The sequence below is a fragment of the Plecotus auritus genome (assembly GCF_963455305.1).
Source record: "Plecotus auritus genome assembly, chromosome: 9".
Classification (NCBI taxonomy): Eukaryota; Metazoa; Chordata; class Mammalia; order Chiroptera; family Vespertilionidae; genus Plecotus; species Plecotus auritus.
In genome coordinates this window covers 4,575,542-4,601,247 of record NC_137783.1, presented here as the reverse complement: position 1 = coordinate 4,601,247, position 25,706 = coordinate 4,575,542, and the positions used below count along the sequence as shown (strand labels likewise).

General features: G+C 51.3%; 1 protein-coding gene across 1 annotated transcript in view; it reads right to left on the bottom strand.

Moving 5' to 3' along the window:
* Positions 1-18,193, bottom strand: part of MGMT (O-6-methylguanine-DNA methyltransferase) — a 163,693-nt gene extending 145,500 nt beyond the window's left edge. The window contains exon 1 of the mRNA XM_080642054.1: positions 18,104-18,193. The gene's annotated coding sequence lies outside the window, so the exon portion shown is untranslated. The remainder of the gene's footprint in view (positions 1-18,103) is intronic.
* Between the last annotated feature and the right edge of the window lie 7,513 nt (positions 18,194-25,706).

Below are 25,706 nucleotides of genomic sequence, written 5' to 3'. Positions count from 1 at the left end.
ACTCTCTATCCCTCTCCCTTCCTCTCTGTAAAAAATCAATAAAATATATTTTTAAAAAATATATAAAAATAAAAAGATTTCACTGAAATGCTCTGTGCCTTGAGCTGGGTGTTCATCTTGTAACGGTAGCCTCTCCCCTCACTGGGCGCTCGTCCGACTTCCACACGTTGTGAAATGTACTCGCTTCTCCGAGTCACAGGGAAGGGCGGGTGGTGAGTCAGCAGGAGGACAGCAGCTCGGGGGTGGGGGGGGGGGCTGGAGGAAGATTAGTGACAATGAAAATTCCAGACACTTGCATTTCCTTAAATATTTATAAAACGGCTTCTCGTTGGTAAGTACACTTGATCCCAAAGAAGTAAACGATCCATTTTCTTTCCTTAGAGATAGAGAGGATCTGGTTAAGAGGGAGACTCCAAGCGGCCAGCAGTCCACGGCACAGCCTCTATCTCAATGCCTGCCGAGTCCCACGTGCACCGGGAGCCCGCGGTGCCGCCCCCACCACGCAGACCTCCGGGGACTCACAGGGCAGCATCAATCTTGTCAGCGCCATCCTGCTGGACACGGCAGAGAGACCCCAACTGTCCTGCGGGGGCTCTGGGAATGTCATTACATTCTCCGTGACCAGACGCAGGGCTGTTTCTGCAGGAACACACAGCCCGGTGAAGTCCTGATGTCATTTTCACCACGGGAAGCCGCTCTGCCCAGAAAAAGGGGAGACGGATCCTGGCGGCAAGAGATAAGCCCGCGACAGACCCAATCCCATCCCCGCCTGACAGCGAAGCATGTCCGTGTTATCGTTTCTCCCCTCCGACGATGTGATACAGGGAGGTTAGGGTTATGGAGAAAGGCTCCAGAATTTGGGAAGGGGCCCGATGGAAAGAAATGAGAATTTTCTTTCTCTGCAGGCAAACCAGGAACTTGCAAGTTCAGCGGGCCATCCATCACCTCCAGCAAGTCATAATCAGCGAGCGAGCGCCGAGCGAGCGTCTCATCACTTGGCCTATAAAAGCTTCGGCTCCGTGGGGGTAAAAACGCACTGAACTTTAATAAGCACTCCATTCTCACAAATAAACCCAAACACCCAATTACCAAGTGACTATTTATAGTTTCTAAAATAACTTAACCCAGTTTTATAAAGCGGATATGGTAAGATTCGTAGAAAACTCCTGCCCGAAGCCAGCATTACAGACTACATTTATTTGGCCTCGACCCGGAGGGTCAAGAGATCTGTAAGCCTCAGGTATGTCATTTGTACCACAAATTCAACAAGGAATTCGTTTTATTTACAAACAACTACTGGTCATAGGACACTGAACCATAAATTTAAGCTGTTAATTTTGTCAAAACGCCAAACCCTGGTCAATGGAGAATCGGAGAGTTGACAGGGTCTGGGTGTGGTGTCACCATGTCCGAGTCCCTTCAATGGTTTTGCAACACAAGACAGTTCCCAACTAGTCCTTCACTCTCCTCTAATCCGGCCCACTTTCTGTTCTCAGTGTCCTGTTCAGGCAAATTCCTCTTCTCTGGAGGCCATGTCCGTATTGGCACAGCACAGGGAGGGAATGGTGTGTAATATGTTCACACACAAAGAAAATCTAACGCTCGAAGCCCTGGTGATAAATAAATACAAACAAAAGCAAAGGAAACCGAATGTTGAAGCAGAAAGAACTCTCAGGTCCACTCAGTACCGTAAGCAAACAGACCAGCATCATCTAATGCAGTCACATGGAGTCACCTGTTTACACTTAACGGAGTCAGAATGGAGCAGAAGGAAAAATACAGGCCCCAAGACGCACTCCTCGCATTTCAAGAGCCGAGCAGCCGCGTGGGCCTAGGGGCGAGCATCCTGGGCAGCACCGACACAGAACGTTCTCTCCTTGCCACAGGTTATGCTGATGGTGCTGACCGGCCCTGTCACCGTAGGTCTCAGGGAGACAGAGAGACCCAGGAGGTCGGAGGACGTCACTGACACACCAGAGCCCGGCCACAAAGCAACCAAAGCAAGTGGTTGGTCCTTGAGCACGTCAGTCACTTCTGCCCAACGTGAGCCTAAGCTTCACGGTCAGGGACTTGTCTAGCCAATTCAAAGTCAGACACAATCACTGAAACACATGCCCAAACACACCCCACCCAGGAGCCTGGCGAGCAGCAGGTAGACGATGCTTTGAATGAGCGAGCACCTGAATAAATGACCATAACACTGCGGGTGACCCGAGATCAGAGACACACCCCAGAAGCTAGGCAGCTGAATGGCTGTTAACAATTTCTCCCTAAGACTTCACAAGTCTTCCCAACCTAGTTTAGTTCTCAGAAACACTGTATTAAGCATCTCTGTGCACAACATTTTAATTCATTCTTTAGGACAGATCCTCAGATGTGAAATTGCCCTAAATTTCTACGATGAAAGAATGTTACCTCTTGGAGTGGGACACCACACTGTCTCTAGACCCAGTGTCAGCAAAGATTTCAATAAGCACTTGGGACAAGGTTAGGTGAAGAAGCCAAATGCAAAATTCTGATTATTCCAGGTATAGAAGTTATTGCCCTACATGTGAGTGTGTGCATGGGGTGTGCGTGCATGTGTGTGTGTGTGTGCACACGTGTGCCTGTACTACACAATCAAGAGAAGGGGAAAACAGAAAATGCAAGCAGAAGAATGGGTGTCCAAGAAACTGGTGTTAGCAGACAAGATCTTTAAAATAATTATGATGATTTGTTTAAAAATAAGAGGAAAAGATAGACAAAACGAATGAGACAGCGGAGAATGTTAAATACAGAATTGAAATACATATTAAAATATGAAATGGCGATCCTAGTACAATAAACACAAAATTTGAAATTGAGAACTCACTACATAAGATTTATAGGACAGAGCAGAAAACAGGGTTTGTGATCCAAGAGACAGAGCAACAGAAAATATCCAAACTGTAGCACAGAAAGAGAGAAGGAATGGAAAAAAAAAAACAAAAACAAGGCATTAAAGCTCTGAGGGACAGTCACCGGGACTACCCTCCCCCCAGTTAGTCCAACCAGGGAAGGGGAGTGGGTAAGAAGAGCAATAATATAAAGAAATAAGTCCAGAATTTTCCAAAACAAGTGACATATATCAACCAGAGAGCTAGCTGTAAATCCATGACACAATAGACTAAAGTTGGTTCCTAAATACCACAAAAATAGGCAAACATCTCGTGAGACCGAACAAGTTAAAAGGGAGAGAACGTAAAAATAAACTGTACAAGGAATGAAAATAGGGAATATAATTACAGAGATTTAAAACATAATGAGAAAACTAAGAACAATTTTCCACCTCAAAAAACTGAAAACCTGGCTTAATATAATTAACCTAACTAGAGCTAAAAAATAATCTGATAACTACAAGAGCAATTAAATCAACAGTTTAAAAAGTCTCCCACAAATACCAGTTTATATAATATACACAAAATCTACTCAATGTTCAAAGAAAAGATCAATTTAATATAAATTCTTATAGAGAACATAAAATAGAGAATGCTCAACCTACTCTATGAAGTCAGTTTATTTTTGAAACTCAAATCAGACAAGGACTCTATGAGAAAGGAAAAAAAATAGGCCAATCTCATTCTTAAGCACAGTTGAAAAAAATCCTAAACAAAAAACAACAACAGGAAGCCGAGTCCAACAGCTGTTTAGAAGATAGTGCTTAGCCAAAACCAGTGTGGCTCAGTGGATAGAGCGTCGGACTGCGGACTGAAGGGCCCCAGGTTCGATTCCGGTCAAGGGCATGTAACTTGGTTGCGGGCACATCCCCAGTAGGGGGTGCGCAAGAGGCAGCTGATCGATGTTTCTCTCTCATCGATGTTTCTGACTGTCTATCACTCTTCCTTCCTCTCTGTAAAAAATCAATAAAATATATTTAAAAAAAAAAAAAAAAAAGAAGAAGATAGTGCTTCGTGACCCAAGTAAGGTTCAACCCAGAATTCCAAAGTGACTTAACATTAATAAATCTATGAGAGTATTTATCCACATTAACAGGCATGGGTGTGGGGATCACATCAATTTCAATTGATGCAGGAAAATCATTTAATAAAGTTCAAAGGCCAGTAATGACTTTAAAAATTTTCTCAGACAACCAGGAGAGAACGTTCCACCAAAAACCTGCATTGTTTCTGGCAGTGAAACACTAGCATCTCCCTCTTTATAATAAGTAACAGGGTTAGTATGTTAATTATCACCACATCTGTACCGAGCACGGTGCTGGACGTCCTAGCCAGCTCCACGTGCTCAGTAAAGGAAACACGTGATTGCCAGAGCAAAGGGAAAGCAGCAGACTTCCCATTCACAGGGGAAGGGATTGTGTACATCAAGCAGGTCAAAGTCGCAGCCCGCGGGCCACGGGTCTCGTTTATTCGGCCCGTGTTAGCCTTTGGGTTTGACATGCTTGGTGGACACAGACAATCAGAGAATATACACAGCGTCTGTTAAGATCAGAGTGAGAATGAAGCAAGGAACTAGATAGAAGATGAGCACACAAAAAATCAACAGCATTTTCTATGCCAATCAAAAAAAAAATCCTAACCTGGAGGAAACATTACAGTAAAAAATGATGAACCCTGAGAGACTAAAGAGGACCTAAGTAAACATATGTAGAGAGCATATTCTTGAAGAGGAAGAGTCAGACCATAAAAATGTCATTCTCTCAGACCCTGGCTGGGTCGCTCAGTTAGAGCAGTGGTCGGCAAACTCATTAGTCAACAGAGCCAAATATCAACAGTACAACGATTGAAATTTCTTTGGAGAGCCAAAAACCGACTTCTGCGCATGGGCCACGAAGTTTCAGTCGCACTGTACGTGCGCGCCCGCACGTGGTATTTTGTGGAAGAGCCACACTCAAGGGGCCAAAGAGCCGCATGTGGCTCGCGAGCCGCAGTTTGCCGACCACTGAGTTAGAAGGTCAAATCGTGATACCCAAGGTTGCGGGTTCAGTCCCAGTCAGGGCACATATAAGAACCAACCAATCTAATAATAAAAACGTAATATGCTAATTAGACCGGACGTCCTTCTGGGCGGCCTTCCGGACAAAGCCGGGGCTGCGAGGGAAGCCCGGGTCCCAAGTGCCAGAGGGAAGTCGGTGCCGGCAGCCGGGGAAGGAAGGCCTACTCTTACACGAATTTCATGCATCGGGCCTCTAGTGAATGCATAAACAAGTGGAACAACAAATCTCCCTCCCTCCCTCCTTCCCTCCCCTCTTTTTCAAATCAATCAATAAATTTTTTTTAAAGATGTCATTCTCTCCACATCCATCTATAGATCCAAGTGCCTCCAAACAAAACACCAAAGGCCTTTCCCAAGAATTTAACAAGCAGATTCTGAAATCTGTGTGACCGCAATGTGAGGACTTACCCCCGATGTTAAAAGTGGCCTACAGCTATGTAATTAGTACAGTGTAGTATTAGTACAGAAACAGAACCATAAAGCAAAAGAATCATAAATTCAATTATGTTTGACCCTATGAAAATTAACAACCCCTGTCCATCTAAGAAGGTAAAGAAAAAGAAAAAGTAAGCCACCAGCTGGGACATCCCTGAAGCCTGTATAACCAACCAAGGAACAGGACCCAGAAGATATAAAACACTGCCATAAAGCAGTAAGAAACGGACCACCCCGTTGAAATACAGCCTTACGCACAGGCGTTGTGCAGATGAGGAATCACGAATGGCAACGTGAAAAGGTTGCCTCACTGGCAATCGGGGAACTGCATGTTAACATCACACGGAGACACTAGCTTCTACCCAACGGTTGGCCACTGTTAAGTCATCCCCAGTCTTGGGAAGCATACCCATCAACCCCCAGGAGTCTCATCGGCTTCGACCATTCTTACTGAACAGTATCGTCTTGTAACACGAACGCCGACAGGGCAATGACTGTGCCCCGAGTGTGCGTACCCCCAGGAGGAACTGTGACGAGTGTGCACAGGAGCAGCGTACAGAGCGATCACAGAGGCAGGGGTGACAGCCAAAGCCGGCAACAATTCAAGTGCCCAGCGACAGGAGAACAGAGAAGTGCAGGAACCAGCGGCGTAGTCGTACGATGACATGCTATGATGTACAATGAGCTCCACGCAGCAACGCGGGCGGAACTCAGAAACGTCATTCTGAGGAAGAAGCCCAGTCTCGGAATACCAGACAGCATAACATCCTTTTAGAGTCTCCGAACAAGACCCGCTGAACGACACCCTGCGAGGAGCGGAGAGGTGGTCAAACCAGACACAACTGAAAAGCAAGAGAACGATACACAGAAAATCCCACACACGGATAACCGGGGGTGGGAAGGGGGCGGGAGGGAGGGGGGGGCTCACACAGATGAAGTCCATGGGACTGCTGGTGTGAATGTGGACAGGGGTCCTGATCACCATTTTCATTTTATAATTTACCCATAACTCACATTCTTTTTTTTTTTAAATATATTTTATTGATATTTCACAGAGAGGAAGGGAGAGGGGTAGAGAGCTAGAAACATCGATGAGAGAGAAACATCAATCAGCTGCCTCCTGCACACCTCCCACTGGGGATGTGCCTGCAACCAAGGTACATGCCCTTGACCGGAATCGAACCCGGGACCCTTCAGTCCGCAGGCCGACGCTCTATCCACTGAGCCAAACCGGTTTCGGCATAACTCACATTCTTTAGTGTGCATTAAGTAACATGATGTTAAAAAGAAAAAAAAAAAAAAAGGAGAGAGAGAGAAAAGAAGGGAGAAGAAAAAGGAAAAACTTCATCAGGAAAATAGGGAAGACCAAGTTCATACAGTCAATGCCACTGAGGTGGAATTCCATAAGAAGAACACGGACGGAGCCTGGACATGTCACGCGATGATTAGTAAACAGCAACGGAACGTGACCAGGGACTGACTCTTATGCTGAGAGAAACTTTCAAAACTTCAAGCAATCATCTGAGATTGAAAAAGGGGTTGGTCTCACCACCGTACCGTGTGTGGATAAACGTTTCCATGTAAGCCAAGACCTTGTAAGTTAATGCATGTGCCTGTGTGTTTCCTCAGCACCTCCAGAGACGTGGTGCCACTGAGGGGATGTGGGCATTTCCATACAACAGAAGTCACACCGCTCACGTGGAAGCATTTGGCGACCAGCACAGCAGTTACAGCCATCTGCATCCATTACGCGCCTGTGGACACCCGTGAGAGCCATCCGCATGACCATGGACACCATTCTTATTTTCTCAGGTGTGTGCATGGCGGTGGGATATGTACACACCTATCACCCCCCCGCCCCCAGAGCACCACTAGAGGCACACGCGGGTCCCTGTTGGCCATAAGAAGAAAAGACCCATTTTCCCATCTTTTAAACACACCCCCACCACTTCCACCTCTCCCACCACGGGTACAAATTCTCCACAAAAATCTGATTAAATCTCTCTAGACTTCCCCACAAAGCTCCACCCCAGAATTTATCACTATTTCTGCTTCGAGTTGGAAACGAGAAAAAAAACACACACACACAAAGAACAAGTCAGTGTCTGAATCCAATTCCATATGAAAACATTTAAAATACATTAGATTTTTGGTCAAGATGAAAGACACACACACAAAAAATCTAGCAATCTATTCTAATTGGGTTCCCATGGTAACTGTACAATTGGGTTTTTCAATATAACATCCCTAAGGCCCCATGCACACTTGTAAAATAGACTTCAAACAGCCTGGGTTGTTTTCCCATTACAGCACTCCCAGGAAGATCAATTACGACACCCCCCTGCCCTGGCCATTAGTGGCAGGAGGCGTTAGCACCACCGGCCGTATTAGCACCAGTCACAGAAGGAAACACCACATATCATGATAATTATATCAAACGAATCATACACTTCAGAGCCATCAAACCTGTTCTGGGTAATAAACCGGTCCTGCTGCTGTCACAGAACCACATGGAGGAAATGGGTGGACTCGAGCCCCACCGCACGCCACACCGGCGTGCCTCTCATCGATTGCAAGGATACACAGAATCAATCATTAATAATTACATTATGAGATGACCCTCAAGGTTAATCATATTCTTAGAGACTCTCACTATGGAATTAAACAACAAACATAGCCTTGCTGGTAAATAAATAAGTAAAACGGAACTGAGGATTCAAATCCACCTTTTAAATATTAATGGCACGCTGGGGACCAAAGCGCACCCCCTCGCCAGGGACCTAAGCTTCTGCATGGACCAGTCTCCCTGCCACAGGTGGGCCCGAGGCAGGTCCCAGGGCCCCGGTGCCGTGGGCACGGAGGGCGTCAGGAATGGTAACATCCTTAGGTAAAGTTAACAACCTACGTGTCTGCAACAATCCTAGAAATCCCTGCAGACCTGATGCGTGCTGCGGGCCTGCGGACCTGGAGACTGGTGTAAATGTAGCACCCGCTTACTTCCACATGTCCCCCCCATCAAGGCCACGGATGTAACACAGGCCAGTGTGGGACAAATGTGGGCCAGCAGTTTCCCGTGAGAAATGGCTAGTCCCCAACTCAACGGAGACCTCCACAAGACATCTTAGCAAGAAAAGTAGCAAACGGCACGGTCGTTCGCATTCTAGTTGGTGTCCGCTAGGATGACCACAAGCTGCTCCTTGGTCCAGGCTGGATAGCGACTGAACTGACACCCCTCGAGAAAAAAAATCAACCAATGAAAACATCCCAACCGAAACGTCCAGACTGGCTCCCTAACGCCTGCCTGAACTTCGGTCCTCCGCTGGTCTCTCCTCTCGCCTCGCCTTTTCCCATCAGGCCTGGGTGCACTAGAGCACATCCATGGCTCCAGAAGAACGCCTGGCCGCCATCCAGGGCCCGCTAGGAGCCTCTTGCCCGGCCTGCTGCCTCCCTTTCCTGCAACCCTGGGGCCAACGACGCAGCTGGCTGCTCAGAGAGTCCACAGCAAGGTGTGTTTGGCATCCTTCGCTGGGCCTCCCATCCAGTACAAGCCCACACCAGGCCCTGGAGAGCTTCTAGCGGGGACTTCCTGCAGCGAGAGATGGAGGCACACAAGTAGAGCGGAAACTCAGTGGAAGTGGGATGGGCCCCCGGAGAGGGGACATTCTAGGGCTGAAGGGGCTGCTGGAGGAGCTGAGAAGCGGGAGGATTGGGAGAGACACCAGGGCGGAGAGCTGGTGTGGGCTCCCCACGGAGTGTGAGGGGCTCCAAGAAGGCCTCCTTCCCACTCAGTCTCAGAGCACAGCACGATGCCCAGGCTGCTAGAGAACGTGCCAGACCGGAGGTGCGGGGCTCTGGGCTGAAGCGGAGTCAGGATGAGTCTCTGAGGCTCATTCCCTCTGGGACCTGGCAGGAAGGAGGGTTTCCCTGGAGCAGGTCTAGACCCAGGCATTCAATGGAAGGAGGGGGAGCGAGAAGTGACTCTCCCTCACCCATGTACTGGGTGCCACGCGTGCATGTCTGGGGCCTCCCTGTGATGGATCCTGTGCTGGCACGCAGCCCCGTTGGGTCTGGAGCAGGTTAGCATCCCCAGGAGGTTTGTCCAGTGCCCTCAGGGACAGAGGCGCGAAACGGCTGCATGGACAAGCGAGGCCAAAGCAACTGAGGTCACTGAGGCTGCAGCCGGCAGCTTCCTCCCGGCGGTGAGGGCATGAGATAGACATGAGCACGCAGAGTCTAAATCTAGAGCTCACGTGCACTTTGCTCTGTACCCCAAGGGGCAGCCCCAAGTCTGAGAGGTGAATGGAGGTGGCCTGGCCCAACGCGGAGAACATGCCACTTCCCTGCGGCTTCCTGAAGGTGACCCTGCAGAAAGGTAAAGGCCTGCAGCCTGGAGCCAGTGTCCTGTCGCCGGGTCACACGGAATAAAGTGCAGGTGCTAAGGAGCACCCAGCAGCCAACACGGATCAGGAACGCGCAGCCGTGATCCAGGTTTCCCATGCGTCATCGGGAGTTTCCACGGGATCGCCAGGCACACGCTTTGGCGCGGAAACTACTAGAACACTTGTTTAGGGCAACAGAAAGAGTATTTATTTAACCCTCCTGGAACCCATCCTGTTTTACTTGCTGTGATACTCAATGGGCAGGAGTAAAAGCACGTTGGGCCCAAAGAAGAAATCTCAACACTCAGAGGAGGAAAATCGCCGAGGAAATGAGAAGCATGACCTTTGCGGGCCTCGCTGGGGTGACAAGCAGAGCAGGGAAGGCCGTGAGCCCAGCAACGTGACCTCAGTCCCCCGGGGAAATGAAACAAGACTCTGGGCGATGCTCTGATCTCACCGGCGGCAGAAATAAACAAATTTTTTTAAAAGCCAAGAGGAAGTCTTGGAGCCGATACTTTCGTAGGAAAAAAAGACCCTCAACTAATTATGGCTTAATCTCACGCGGATTCAAGCTAACCATTGGGGGACAGTGAAGCGTTACGGAGGTCCCTGGAATCAGAGTGTCTGGGTAACAAAGCACCCCGGCCGCCCGGACCCTGTTTTAGCATCTAAAGTCCCACGTCCAGGGACCATGGAAGACAGGGACGTGGACGGATGGTGTGGGAACGCGGCCATCAGCAAACACGCCCGGAGCTCAGCGCATCCATCTGCCTCGACAGCCCCTCTGATGATAAGACGACGCTGACAGAAACAAATTCTTCTGCACAATAAAGAATAGCACACCTGGGCTTTCCCTGGGATAGCTGGCTAAACTCAGTAACTTTGGGAAATACATCATTTCTTTTCTTCGCCCAGCCTTCTAGGAAGTCCCGCTGGAGTGTGAACGCCTTACTCCTAAGAGCAGCTGCAAACACTGAGGACACATCCGATCAGGTGCCGAGCTACGGACACCATGCGCACCCTCCTCTGATTTCGTCATCCCACACCCGCACGCCCTTGACCTAGGTGACAAGGTCAGGACACCGGGACTTGGAAATGCCATTTCTCAGGAGCTTCGCCGAGTCTGGCTTTGACCACTGCTGCAGGGTACAAAGGTCTGCACTGCCAGGCCGCCTCCACGTGCCTTATCCTTGACCACATACCCACACCCATTCGGCTGGCACTCGGATGCTCCACCTCCTTCCTCTGGCACCCACCCTCACCCGAGCCCCGCCCCCCTCAAACAAGGAGGGGTGTACACGAACACTTTCCATTAAGGGCAAGGCCACAGGTCCAGTCTCACGCCACCGAGGCCTCACTGCGCCCAGCCCTCCACTGGAGTGGCCCGTCCTCAGCACCCTCAAGCAGGGCCCACGTGGGGGCACTGCTCTCCCCATGATGCCAAGGATAATGCCTGGTCACACTGGTGTTAGAATGTAACTGAACACAGGTATGCATTTATCTTGGCCCCATCTTGCCCTAGAAGGACCTCTAGGGATTCCTATGTCACCATTACAAAGGCAGCCTGGCCTGCTGGGCGGTTAAAAGGCTGCAGGAGGTTACAAAGCCACCTGGCCGAGCTCAGAGCCCTCCTCCTGTCCCCGTGGGCCATGCAGGTCCCTCAGCCTCCCAGGGCCAGTCCCCTCCCAGGCCGAACCGGGATGCTAATGGTGCCTATGTCATCGGGGGGCGGAGTGTGAGGACGGGGTAAGACGGTCTGTGAAAGCAGCCAGCACAGGAAGCCTTCAGTAAGTGTTACTATGAGCAATATCATTATCACACCGGCCGGAATCTTCTGGAGCTTGACTAACTCTACCAGGCCCATCCAGATATGAAGGTAAAGAGATATCCCCAAATAAGACCCATTTACACACACACACACACATACACACACACAACTATCGTAGAGGTTCTAGTCTTGACAAAGCCTACTTGATGGACCACGTAACCCCCCCCCCCCCACTGTGGTGTGAGCAGTCACACATGGGGAAATACTGTCAACATGCCGGTGTCACTGCTGGTTCCTGGCCACTGTCACAGTGTCAGATTTTGTGTTTGGTCCTTTGGGAAGTTCTTTCGATTTAACAGACGATTAATGTCAAGCCTTCCAGAGGCAGGGGCTGGGGGCTGTCAGAGACTGGCAGTGCCCGCTGGGAAACGCGCGCGAAGCCCGCTTGCCGGTTCTAGGCCCAGACACCGTGCGCTTGTCAGCGGCCTGGCATACCTGAGCGCTCGGAACAGTGCCACCTGAGCGGAAAGCACCTGAGACCAGCGCTTCGGCAGCTCTCCGTAATGTCCGTTGTGAAAAACAGACACAGCAGAGAGAACCACTTCCTCAGACACAAAAGGCATTTTAGAAACCCAGCGAATGAGCACCGAGCTACGGCATGCTCCGGACCAAACATGGTCCGTGAACTCCTGGAATCAGACACGCGGGAAGTGGACAGCAGTTAGCCGGGACCCCATCTCTACTCCTGCCTCCACCAAACACAGCTTTGTGACTCTGAACTAACAAATGTCAGTGATGGTTATTCAGGACTCGCCCTGTGCCCAGTCTGGTGTGATCCCCAAATGTGATCCCTCCCAGTAGTCCACAGTAGCTTTATGGATGGTAGTGCCATCTGTCTTATTTTTGGAGAAACCAAGGCTTGGAAAGATTAATTGACTTTACTCAAGGTCACAGATAGTAACTAGTGGAACCAGGTCCAAACCGAAGCTCTGTTCCCAGAGCCTGCACTCTTAAGTCCGTGTATACTGTCCCCAATGAGGGGTTGGGTTATGTGTAGATCTGTAAAATGATGCTGTCGGACACCGGGACTTGGAAATGCCATTTCTCAGGAGCTTCACCGAGTCTGGCTTTGACCACTGCTGAAGTGTACAAAGGTCTGCACCGGGGCTGGAGGGAAACAGGATGCTGACTGGATCAGAGGGAGACAAGGATGCTGATTGGACTGGAGGGAAACAAGGATTCTCGTTGGTTCCTCACCTTTTTCCAGTTACAGTTTCATCCGTTTTACAGGACTGTGGTTCCAAATTGAGATTTCTATCCAGACAGTAATTCATACACCATAAAGTATTCATTTCTTATTCCACGTGCTTACACTTGTCCAGGTAGACAGAAAAAGCATGATCTCCTCCATCCAACAGATGAGGGAGCTGGGGGTTTAGCCGTTGCCCAAAGTCACCCAGCTAGGAAATGGCTTCACCAGAACCTCTCCCTGGTTCTCCCCTCACATCCCTGGCTCTTATACACTAAAAATTCAACTCAGTTCCACAGGAATGTATTCGGGTGTGTAGCTGAACTTCGTGAACCTTCACCTCAGACCATGGAAATGCGTCTATCCCAGGGGTGGGCAAACTTTTTGACTCGAGGGCCACAATGGGTTCTTAAACTGGACCGGAGGGCCGGAACAAAAGCATGGATGGAGTGTTTGTGTGAACTAATATAAATTCAAAGTAAAGGAGCGGAGGGGAGAGCAAGAGAACCGGATAGAACAGCCGGATCCGGCCCGCGGGCCGTAGTTTGCCCACGGCTGGTCTATCCACAGCGGGAGAGCAAAGGAAAGAGGGGGGTGAAACACAGCGTGGCTGTCCGTGCCTAACCCGTGTTTGCAAAACTCACGCCGAAGTTCTGGTAACATCTGCATCTCTGTCGGAACCACAAGCCCGAAGACTGTACCGCTGTGACAGCATGTTCGGTTTGCAATTTGAAGAGATTCACACGTCCCTGAGGAGTTACAAAACCATGCACCTAGATCCACACGCGCAGGCACCTGAGAACGGCGCCTGCGAATGGATCTCTCTGGAAGGGGAGCTCGCAGCCTGTCGGGTGGAAAGCACTACTTCCAGGGCCACACTGATGTATTTCCCTGCAGGTGCTCCAATGTTAGGGTCCCCTAGACCCTCCTGGGGAGCGAGCAGAGACTCAGGTCCCCAGCTCCTGATCCAGCAGGTCTGCCAATAACCTATGTTTTCCGCAGCGCCCTGGGAATTCTGAGGCCAGCAGGGCGCCGACGCCGCTCCCCTATGCTCATGGCCACCCCACTCCAAGGAGAGCGACAGGTCCCCCGTTCCAGGGGTGGCTCTCACGAATGACACCAGAGACGGTCAACATCTGAAAGTGGTCCCTACTTTCAGTCCTTTTGACTGGGAGTCAACCGTAGCTAAAAGTTTTCAAAGAAATGACAAATAACTACTGCTTACTGATTACATTTCCACATTGAAATGTCCAATCCCCTTTGTTGCCCGAGACTCAGCTCACTCTCTTCCCCCATCTCCAGACCTCGGAGCAGGCGCTGCCGGAATGGCCCAATCTGTCCATAAGGCAGGAGTTTCTTAAACTGCTATCCATACGACTCAATTTGTCAGTAAAAACTGCCACCGGCGCTGCGCTTGCAGAAAAATGCCCATAAATGCATTATTGCGACGGGCAGATCGATGTCCATCATAAAAACAAATAGATTTAACAAGTGCCTGCTTTTCCGAGCGATGCCATTGGTGGACTGCACATTCGGGCTGGCCCTGGACTTCTGGGAATGGGCCATAGCGCCAGGGTTGGCTACTCCGCTGACTTCACAAGTGATACGGGCAGGAAATTATTCCAACAAGAAAATTTTCCAAGTAGTAAAGTGAACACAGTAGGCACGGAGTGCTCTCTCACAGTTCCTCTCGCGGTTACACAGGTGCACACGCGAAAACAAGTGTGACAACCGTAAGAAAACGTGTCTGTCGAATTGGTAACTGGTTTTACCGCGGCTACATCACAGGCCAAGTGAGTTTATTCCCTCCCTGGAGACGCCCACTCCTTCGGCAAGCCCCCAATCTGAAAGAAAACAACGTGTGGTACACACACACACACACACACACACACACACAAGTTTCAGCAATCCGCCCATGGCGAGGGCGTGACTGCTGTGTCTGCGGCCCCTGGACCATCCCAGTTAGCTGTTTAACTGGAGCAGACAGGAGGGGGGCTGCCCCAGACTGGATTCACTTCCAGGGACCGTGCACTTTGGCAAGACACTGCTTGTGACAGATTTACACGTGAGTCCGAGCAGCCCAGACCACTCGAATTCCTTCAAAGGTCACAAAAGGTCACAAAAATGATTCATTCCTCTTCTTAGACAGTTCACTTTCACAGCCATAGAAAGGCGCAGTTACTCACTGTAGTCTAGATATTCAGTATATGGTTTCCCCGAACCCTACCGCCCTCCTATAGAAGCTTTATATCGCTGTAAGCTTCTCTAAGTCAGAAGAAAACTGGACTCTTTCCACTGACCAACAGATACGTGGCAGTTACCCAAATGTCGCAGAAAGTCCATCCCACAGGGTTCTGTCTACAACACTGCGTCTCCCTGGGCCCAGCACCAGCGGAGTAGGGACAACAATCAACCAAGGGCAGCAGCCTCCTGAACACACCCCCTTTTAGATTAACCACTCACACTCACTTCACACCAAGAACGGGGCGTGGGTGGCTCATTTACCATGCGCATATATGCAAATACTGGCACACAGTCCCCGCCCACTCAATGGTGATATTGTAGTTTATGTGCATGACTGTATCATCTTTCAGGTTTCCTTTAAATCATATTCTATGGTAACACCCATCGCTTTCAGAAAGTAGCTGTCAGAAGCTCCCATCCCAGGGAACAGGGTCAGGGGGGGACTGTGACAGAGGCCCCCGGAGCTCAGGGCCTTCCAGAGCCCAGAGCCCAGTGTGCCCACCTGGAGTGAGCAGAGACACACACACAGGAAGTCATGACCCTCGGGGATCGTGGACTTAGAAGAGGAAGTCTACTCCAGGCAAGAGCATCAGGCAGGGTCCGAGCGACGTGTGAAAATGACCTGACGGGTGGTAACTGAGGACCACAGGAAAGAGTTCAGAAAATGGGGTTCTGCTTCCTTTCCTTTCCTACCAAGGAGAAAAGACCTGCATCTGGGAAAGGGCATCCATGCCCCAAAAAGGAAGCTGGAACAGGGCAATCTGGGTGGTTTGAACCACTGGCTTCTAAATATCCTCTGTACAACGTGGATGTTCCCCCCACGTCCCGTGTGGTTCAGGTTCAGGTTCAGGGTTCGGGCTCTGGAGGAGGCCACACGCAAATGAAAGAGACAGGGGTGGGCAAACTTTTTGACTCGAGGGCCACAATGGGTTCTTAAACTGGACCGGAGGGCCGGAACAAAAGCATGGATGGAGTGTTTGTGTGAACTAATATAAATTCAAAGTAAAGGAGCGGAGGGGAGAGCAAGAGAACCGGATAGAACAGCCGGATCCGGCCCGCGGGCCATAGTTTGCCCACGGCTGGACTAGAAAGTATTAACTTGGAAATACTGGGGGCCAGGCGGGAGCCCAGCTCAAGAGGAAGGACTCCGCTTTGCTCTGGCCTTGCGATCCCTTTTATTCAGGTTCGGGATCCACCCATAGCCCTTAGGCCGGCAATTCCAGTAATAGCTCCGTGATAGCCCATCAGCAAGGATTTACTAAGACTAAAAGCTGGAAGTTGCTCAGCTCCCTTTGTCTCAACTAGACAGTGGGTGCAGAGCTCTGACCTTTCAGAGCTCAAGGTCTCCGGCCTTCCGGGTTCCTTGTCCACCCCTCTCTGCTAGTGAGGACAAGGGGGCTTCCAACAGTACCATAAGAAAAATAAAACTTAGTTTGGTAAGTGTATATTATTAAAAAATACTGAGAATGGTAAACTGTGTTGGGTTCCTGAGAAAAAGGCTGGAGGAGAAACAGCGGGAATGTCCACAAGGTCGGTTCTTCCGCAGGCCTGGCCCCCCCTCCTTCCCGTAGGAAGGAAGGACAAGCCCGCGGGGAACGTGGGACAGGGGCCCACGTGGAAGACCAGGCCCAGGTGAGGCCAGTCAGGCCCCAAACAGAGAGAACAAGAAAGGTCTGAGGATCCCAGCAGCGGAACAGGAGTGAGGGCTACCAGTGGGTCAGCCGGGCTCCGCAGGCAAAGCCTTTTAACACAGTGTCTGATGAGAGTGAAACCGAGCTCCTCAGGCCACGCGGAAGGTGGGTGGGGAGACTGTGCCGAGGCCTGGCTCACCCGGCCCCATGGTCACAGGTGCAGCCCTCCTGTTCAGTGCTAACCAAGAGCAGAGCCAGGAAGCGAGGCCGGCAGGGCAGGCCAGCCCTCTGCTGCTTGCAGACCCAGGGCCTTAGCAAGTGTGGGCCCACTGTGAAGTGCCCCACGGCAATGCCGTGTGAGTTAACCCAGGACCGCCCACCGCCTGGGTGGAGGTCCACACCCCCACGCCCCACTGTGCCATTGGCTGCTTTGAATCTTTTTCATCTCCCTGAGTGTCTAATCCCGGAGTGGGGAACGTCCGGCCCTGCCCAAGCATTAGGGGTGAGTTAATTAAATGTTTGACCAAATAGAGCAGGCTAATTTTTAAGTTGATCATTTTGTATGGCCCATGGATGATGCTATAAATATCCCAAGGCCCTTGGCAGAGAAAAGGTTCCCACCCCTGGTCTAACCCACGGAGGAGGGAGGACGCGGGAGAACCAACACACCATCTCCCATCTTCTGTCTGGGGATGGGGAGGGGAAGCCTTGCTCCAAGACTCACGGGTTCCATGTGAATGACCAGGCTCTTGGCCTTCAACAGCTTCACCTTCTCCCTCCACCAGCTGTGGCCCCTCTCAGATGACGGGCTACCCAACCAAGCAAACGCTGTGCTCGCACATGGGAATGATGGGGCCGGTGTGGATGGCTCTCAGAGGCCACCTGTCTACTCCAGGTGCGCATGGAGGCTATGGGGTGTGGTGTATACAAACCCCAGCACGGTAACGAGGACCCCACCTGGTCCTCCTCTCCACGGCCTCAAACCAGACAGAGACTGGAATTCTGCACAAGGAGTGTGCTGAGGCCTTGCGGCAAGGAGAGGCCCGAGGAGGGGCTTCTGGAAGCTTCTTGGGAACTAAAGGGGAGCGGCGGCCGCCTTGGCGCTGGTGAGCAGGGCAGGGCAGGAGGTGGCCAGTGATGGCGTGAAGGTGTTGGCCACCTGGAGGTAGCGCAGGGACGGCCAGGTGCCCACAGGGCAAACCAGACACACGTGTGCACACCTGGACACACCTGAGCGTACCTGGGCCCCCGTGCAGGTGGGTGGGGGGTAGGGCGGGCTCCACCAGGACAGTGAGATGAGGGAGCCCGCAGGGCCACTGGAGGGGGCGGGGGCTGGACTGTCCCACGTGTCCCACGGGCAGCAGACGCCGCCCTCCTCAGGGCGAGCCCTGAACTTGGGCAGGAGAGAGGTCACCCGGACACTCACCGCGAAGCCCAAGGCTCCGACCTGGAGCAGCTGGGAGCGCAGGGGAGCGAGGCGGTCTGGGCGCCAGGGCTGCCTGGGCACGTCCGGGGCGCGGGGGCGGGGCCTGGGCTCGCGGGAAATGGGACGCGGGCGCGCGGGGGCGGGGCCTGGACAGAGGAAACCCGGGCGCAGGCAGGGGCGGGGCCGAGCGCGGGCACCGCCTCCCCGCCCTGAGCGCCGCGGGGTCGGAGCATGCGCAGTGCGGCGCCCGGGCTGACCCCGCTCTGCGCAGCCTCACAGAGGAAAATAACAACAAAATTGAATCAGGATGCCTGCTGGGTGTCCTGACAAGTGTATTGTGGTGCAGTTTCACAGTTAATGCATAAATAGTACTTTTCTTTTTACCTGGATAGTGTTTTAACATGAACCCCTAAGCTGTTAATAAAAAGAGGCTAGCTGGTGTTTGCCTCCCTGATCCCCAGGGCAGGACAGAAAGGCAGTTTGGTGATCCAGCTGCTAGTGAGGTGGATGATGTGAATGTCCAGGGGGTGAGTGAGGAAGGGAAAGGGGTGTGGGGCATCCAGGTGAGGCGCCTGGGCCTGGCCCTGGCTCTGCTGCAGGGACCCCGTCGCCTGCGTTGGGGAGATTGAAGGATGCTGCAGGTACCTTCACAAGGGGCTCCAGGTTCAGGAGCCAAAGTGAGGTCTCAGAGCCACCCTGGCCCAAGGACAAGACCTGCTAAGGCCTGAGACTCTGAATTGTGGTATCTTGGACTCTCCAGTGAGCAGAACTAAAACCACACTTCCGGCACTTCCTGGCAAATTCTTCCCTCCTTGGTGATAATTTTCAAAAACTCAAGTCATTTTCTCAAAGCTCCCCCATGCCTTGTCGCTGTCCCATTGCACCACACACTCCCCTTCCTGTTGTTAGAGCAACATAAGCATAGTGCCACCCCAAGGAACCCTCCTGGTGGGCAAGGAGCACAGGTGAGGAGGCTGGCTGGGCCTGCCAGCCTAGTACTGTGTGGGCACCTGCCTTCTCCACCTGCCGGATGGCAGCCTGGCACCACGTGGGCCAGGTGCCTCTGCGGGTTCCCGTCGTGTATTAACAAATCCCATCCCATCCTCCAGACACTGGTTCCCAGGAAGGACTTCGGCAGAAGTGGTAGACAGCCCCAGCTTCGTGTCCTCGCTTCCCTCGGACGTCACCAGCCTCCCAGCGTGTCCTCAAGACCAGCCCGCCTCCTCCGGGCCGCGGGAACAACGGTAATAATTTGCATCTCCTTTTGCAGCCCAAGAAATGCGTTTAATAAGCCTCCTTCCCAGCTACTTTTGTGACATGAGACCATTTACAACAAAGCTGTCTTCAGTAGTCAAACTTAATCCCCACTACCCTGCCTCAGGGAAAAGAGGGGATTTTGTAATGATCACATAAAACCTTGTGTGGTTTGAAAGCCCTGAACTCCGGACAAACGTGCCAGGGCCACGTAACAAAAGGAACATGTCGGAGAGCTTGCCACTGTTGGTGTTTTACATACAGTTTTCTCTTCGGATAGCGTCTCCAGTGGAAGGCTCCCCGATGAACACAATTGATTTTCTCAGCCCCGGGTTCCTGTACAGGCTGGAGCCAAGAGCCGGCCGGAGTCAGCGCCTTGGCCCTGGCTGGTGCAGTCCCAATGGGTTTGGACAGGTGAGGGCCTCTGGGGGGTCTGGAGCAGGGAAAGGGGGCCCTCAGGACCAGGAGCCGGTGCCAGGGGTCTCTGGGAGCTATCATCGTGCGTGTGCAGCCCCTACGGCATCTCCAAGGAGGCCAGAGCATGCACGGCGCCGTGCGGAGCATCGCCACACGGAGCTCACCGGTGGAGCAGCCAGGCTCTCTGCTCGGGTTGCGGGGATGATGCAGGAAAGGCCTGAAAGAGAAAATGAACCCCATTGGCTGCTATCCCGGGAAGTGCCCGCACAGGGTAAGGGCCATTGTCTGTTGTGGGATGTGACCATTGGACAGAGACCACGGCGGGTCTGACCTCGCTCGTCCTTCCAAAATGTGGCGACTTTGGAGAACTGACTGCCGGACAATGTATATAACACATGGAATCCGTGCAGCTTCCGGTGTGTGTCTGGATCCATGGGCTCAGAGAAGGCCCTGTGCTTTGGGGGAGGCCGCCCGCCTGCCTTGGGCTGTCTGGCTGTGGATGGCTCGGGGTGGGGGGTTTCCTGGGATGGTGGCCTTTTGGAAACAGGCTCCCACACTCATTACCAAGTGTTTTGGATCCATTTTCGGGAAGGGCTCTGCAGGTAACACACTGCCTGCGGTCTGGGTAGAGTCTTTTAAGTGGTGTGAAGTGCACCCGGGCGCCCCGAGGAAGGGGGTCTCCCCGCAGCCTCCGCCTTCGGGGTGAGCAGAAGCACCTGGCTCACTGTGACTTGGAAATTAATGCAAGAGACGTGGGGATTGGGATGCTGAGACTGTGCTCCGTCCTCGTTTGCGCTGCCTGGGAAATGGCAAATGAGAAGCAAGACAGGGAAGCCCCCCACGCCAGGTGCTCTGTCTCGACTCCAAGATATTAATCTGGGAAGGGCAAGCAGCGCGTCCCTTCCGAGGGGACGGCCCCCGTCTCGCCCCAGGGCACTGATTTAAAATAACACGAGGAGGCAACATTGGGAAGAGCCCCAGACACGTGGGCAGCAGAACTATGGTGCCGGCGGGGCGGTGGCGGTCCGTCCCGGGTCCCATTGTCTGCTAGGCAATCTGGGGAGTCAGGAATGAGAGCGCGGGGTCCTAGGAGTGGTCCCTCCATCTGTCTCACCAACAGCCACTGCAGACGAAGCCCTGCTGGCCCAGCAGGGGCCATGTGGCGCCAGGGGCCATCATAGCCATCTTTGCCGGGAGGGGCTCCCGTGGAGATAGAGAGGAAGGCCCCAACCCGCCCTGTTGAGCCCCTGGATCTAGCCTGATCTGAAGGTGGCCATCCCTGGACTTCTCATGTCTGTGTGACAATGAATTATTTTGTTTGAATAAACAAGTTTGAGTTGCTTTTGTAATCAAGAGTCGCAGGGGTCCTCAAACTACGGCCCGCGGGCCACATGCGGCCCGCCAAGGACATTTATCCGGCCCGCCAGGTGCCGCTGCCTGTCCTGCTTAGCAGCCGACGCGTCCCGGGCCCGCAGTGCGCATAGGAATTTGTTCATAGTTTTTTTTTTAAAAAAACTATAGTCCGGCCCTCCCACGGTCTGAGGGACAGTGAACTGGCCCCCTGTTTAAAAAGTTTGAGGACCCCTGGTCGAGTAATACAAGTGTACCTGGGCACTGTGCTACCTGTCTTTACTTGTGTTATCCTTTTAAAAACTCACAGCTTTGCCTGGCCAGCATGGCTCAGTGGTTGAGCGTCAACCTATGAACCAGGAGGTCAGGGTTAAATTCCTGGTCAGGGCACCCGCCTGGATTGTGGGTTCGATCCCCAGTAGTGGGCGGGCAGGAGGCAGCCAATCGATCCATGATTCTTTCTCATCATTGATGTTTTTATCTCTCTTTCCCTCTTCCTCCCTCTTTGAAATCAAGAAAAACGTTAAAAAAAACACACAAAAAAAAACACACCTCACAGATCTGTGAGATGAGCATCATTGTACCCATTTTACAGCGAGGAGACTGAGGAGGGAAGAGGTCAGGTTGCTTGCGCACAGCTACTTGGCGACAAAATGGTAGTGCTAGGACTTAGTTGTGTGGAGTTATTGATCCCCAAGGTCCAATGCTTTCTAAGTATATTCTCAATTCCTCAGAATATGGGATTAGAGAGGGGGAAGGAAGGAAGAAAGAAAGGAGAGAGAGAGAGAGAGAGAGAGAGAGAGAGAGAGAGAGAGAGAGAGAAGCAGGGAGGCATGAAGGGAGGGAGCGAGAAAGAGAGACAGAAAAAAAAGACTCTGTTAGCATTTTTGAATTGAGGAATTTAAAATCTTTTGGTGGCAAGTGATGATGGTGTATTTCTAGGGCTTAGGGATTTTATCTTGCTATTTGTTCTTCAAATAAAAGAATCAGAGTTGCTGACTTAGTTTAAACCAACTCCAAAGACTGCCGAGTTGACTGCTGATTAAAAACTTGTCTTTCTCGGGTCTGAGATAGAAATAGCGGATCTGACTTCCCTGAATGTGTTGCTTCTTGCAAATTTGATTTTCATTTGCAGAGCTTGAGCATGCCAATGATTGGGGGGATGTAGCTTGATTATTAACAAGCCAGAAATAGTATCGCTTTGGCATCTACCCATGCTCGTGCAATAAAAATAGATCGGAAAAAGTCTGACTGGGAAAGTAAAGGTGATTTTGGACCCATTAGTCTCGCCGTTATTCCGGGCACCAGTCTGTGGGCTAATTCCAAAGTAAACAGGCCCCTAGATTAATAGAATCTCTAGGTGACAGTAATGGGAAAGGTCACTTTTGATTCAGTGTGCTTTGCCATTTGTGAATTGAGCCTGGATCTCTGCAGAAGTCTTACACATTCCAGCCCTTGCATTTCTGCTCTCTGGCCGAGACGAGCCATCATTTTTAATGGTTCCACCTGCATTACCATGCATTTTTCAGATCCTCAATGTTTCATTTCCCCTCTGTTCTGCTATCTAAAACTTATTTTTCCAACTTATTTTTTTCCCCTGATTATTTGTTCCTTCATACACATCCCGCAGCCACAGCCCTGTGCTGGGGGGCTGCAGGGAGGGGGCCCTGCGGGGAAGCAAGGAGGCAGGTTCTCCTAACCTTGTTAGCCACAAGAAGGTTTTCCGATTTCCACCGACTTGGAAATGAAGCTGTCGGGATTGGGCTGGAGCCTGCCTCGTGCATCAGTGGAAATGGGCTTTGAGATTGCCGCGTGGAACCGTGTGCTCGAATGCGCTGGGAGTTTTAGGCAATTTTTCAAACTTCCGCATAGATAATGTCGAAACATTTCTGAAATGGGATCCTATATCCTCAGGATGCGCCCAGGCAACAGGCCTGGGGCCACGCGGGGCGGAAGGAGGAGACTCGGGGAGGATTTCCATTTTCATTCCCTGAGTCAACTCCCAGGGCTCTCTCCGGCTTCGGGAGAAGTTCCCCGCCACTCCCTGGACGGCTCTCGGGAATCAGCGCCCTGCCGCTGACGGAGCTGCTGATAAAGTATCTTTTCTGAATCCTTCAAAACTCCAAAAGGAGTCAAACTTGGACAGTTTAAGACAAGGGGGCGAGGGTCCTAGTGAGCTCACAGCCTGGGGCCCAGGGAGGCTCTTTCGTGGCAAATGCAATTTCTCCTCCCTGACGTTCCTCCCGCCTCCAGCGCTGGGTGGAAATGGTGGCCGTTTTGAAAGGATTTCTTCACGAAGAAGCGGCTGACAAAGGTCATATTACGAATATGTTTCTGGGGTGATAACATTTTGATTAGATATGCCAGGATCTCCTAGCCTGCCCTGGGAATGTCATCGTCGACCATTTTCCATTATTTTAAGAAAATCACGGAAGCGGATGCTGTTGGGCAATCAGACTTGAACGCTGCGGCTTATTTTCTGTGCTGTAATGTGCCAGCACCCTGGGCATCGTTGCGGGGAATAAACGATTCTTCCCCTATAAACCGAATGCCTAAAGAAGCCCCCGGAGGAGGCGGGATGTCCATAAAAGTTGAAATGGATTTCATAATATGGCATTCAATTTAGTGGAATAAGTGGGATTCAAAAATAATCCAATCTTCCAAAGGAAAGTACCTCTCTCCTAACCTAAGGGGGGCTGATGTAGGGCCCAGGCCAAGCACAGGTGGTTTAATTTGTGCTTAAATGTATTTATTAAATTTCCTATTCCCACCCCCCATTGAAATCCCTCCCCCCTTCTCTCTCCCCCGCACCTTGAAAAATTGGCTCCTTAGAGACGCCAACCAGAAAGCATTGATCAAAGGCCAGCTCTGACTCGGCAGCTTATTGAGAAGAGGTTCGTGTGTGCGCTTGCGTAGTCCTGCCTCGAAGATTCTCAGGAGCAGAAAATATTTCAAAAATGATAGCAGGACGCGGACATCATTAATTGTTCCCTGATACCGGCATTGATATGAAATAACAAGGCCCGGGCTCAGCACCAGAAGGCGAGGTAAGAGACTGCTTAGAGCTTTGATGGATAGCATCGGGGTGCACAGAAGTAAAGGGGGCACTGGGAAGGGCTGGAGATACCCAGGGAATGATCGCAACGGGCCCTGGGAGCCTGTGCCACTGGGTTTTGTGAAAAATCGGCACCAAGACGAGAGAGCAGAACTGAAGGAAGATGAGGGGCCGCAGCCCGCAGAAGTGTTAGAGCAGGGGTGGGCAAACTTTTTGACTCGAGGGCCACAATGGGTTCTTAAACTGGACCGGAGGGCCGGAACAAAAGCATGGATGGAGTGTTTGTGTGAACTAATATAAATTCAAAGTAAAGGAGCGGAGGGGAGAGCAAGAGAACCCTCCGCTCTTTCGGCTCCCCAGGTCAGATAGAACAGCCGAACGGGCCGGATCCGGCCCGCGGGCCATAGTTTGCCCACGGCTGTGTTAGAGTGTGGCCCTGGGACCAGGCAGCCTCTGCACGGTATCCCAGGACGGTCTAATCAGCAAGCACCGTGAGGTGCGTATTTACCAACATAAAACCGATGCATCTCATTCTGGAAACCGAAGGTCTGGGAGTTCACATTAAATTCTTCTTTTATTTTATCCCTAAACTTTTCATCACAGAAATGAAAAATAATTGGTACGTAACCTGATGCAGTACGTAACGATGACACTTTCACGAATATGCGTGCATCCACTCTTTCCAACCGTAAAGCCATTGCCACTCTCCAACCGTCAAGCTCTCAAATGGATTTTGTGAATGTGCAAAACCTCCAAGCGAACCTATTAAAGAACAAACACACACGATGGCAGCCGGAAACAAGGCAGGTGGGAGGGGAGAGGAGAAGAGAGACGGCCCTGCCTGCCTAGCCTCCCAGCAGCCCGTCCTCATGACTAACCTGCGCGGCGCCCCACAAACTCTCAGTCATTCGCACCTTCCCGGGCGTCTGTACGCCAGCCAATTGTTAAGGGGAGCAACGTGTAATGTGACTGCAGCATTTCACAGGGGAAAGTCAAATAGCAATGATTTCCTCTGCCAGCCTCACACCCGCCGCCTTGACTGCGGGGGTGAATTCCCTGGGCACTGGGCCTGTGAGGGGGGCCGCTGACGGTGCTGCCCAGCTCCCCACCTCCAGCATGCCCGCATGCTGTACGCGGTCACTGGGGCATCCATGCCCTTTATCTCAGTGAAAATCCTATACATCATGATAACCGGGGATTAATGTCAAAAACAATAAAACCAACATGACCCCCACAACTGTGCTGTGTATCTGGGTGCTCCAGAGAAATGGAAGGTATATCTATATCTATATATCTATATCTATATCTATATATATATATCTATTCATATCTACATATACATATCTACATACACTGAGTGGCCAGATTATTATGATCTCTGAACGCATAATAATCTGGCCACTCAGTATATATATATATATATATATATATATATATATATATCCTATCTAATAAAAGAGTAATATGCAAATTGACCATCAATCCAACACACAAGATGGCTGTTCCCATGTGGTCAAAGATGGCTGC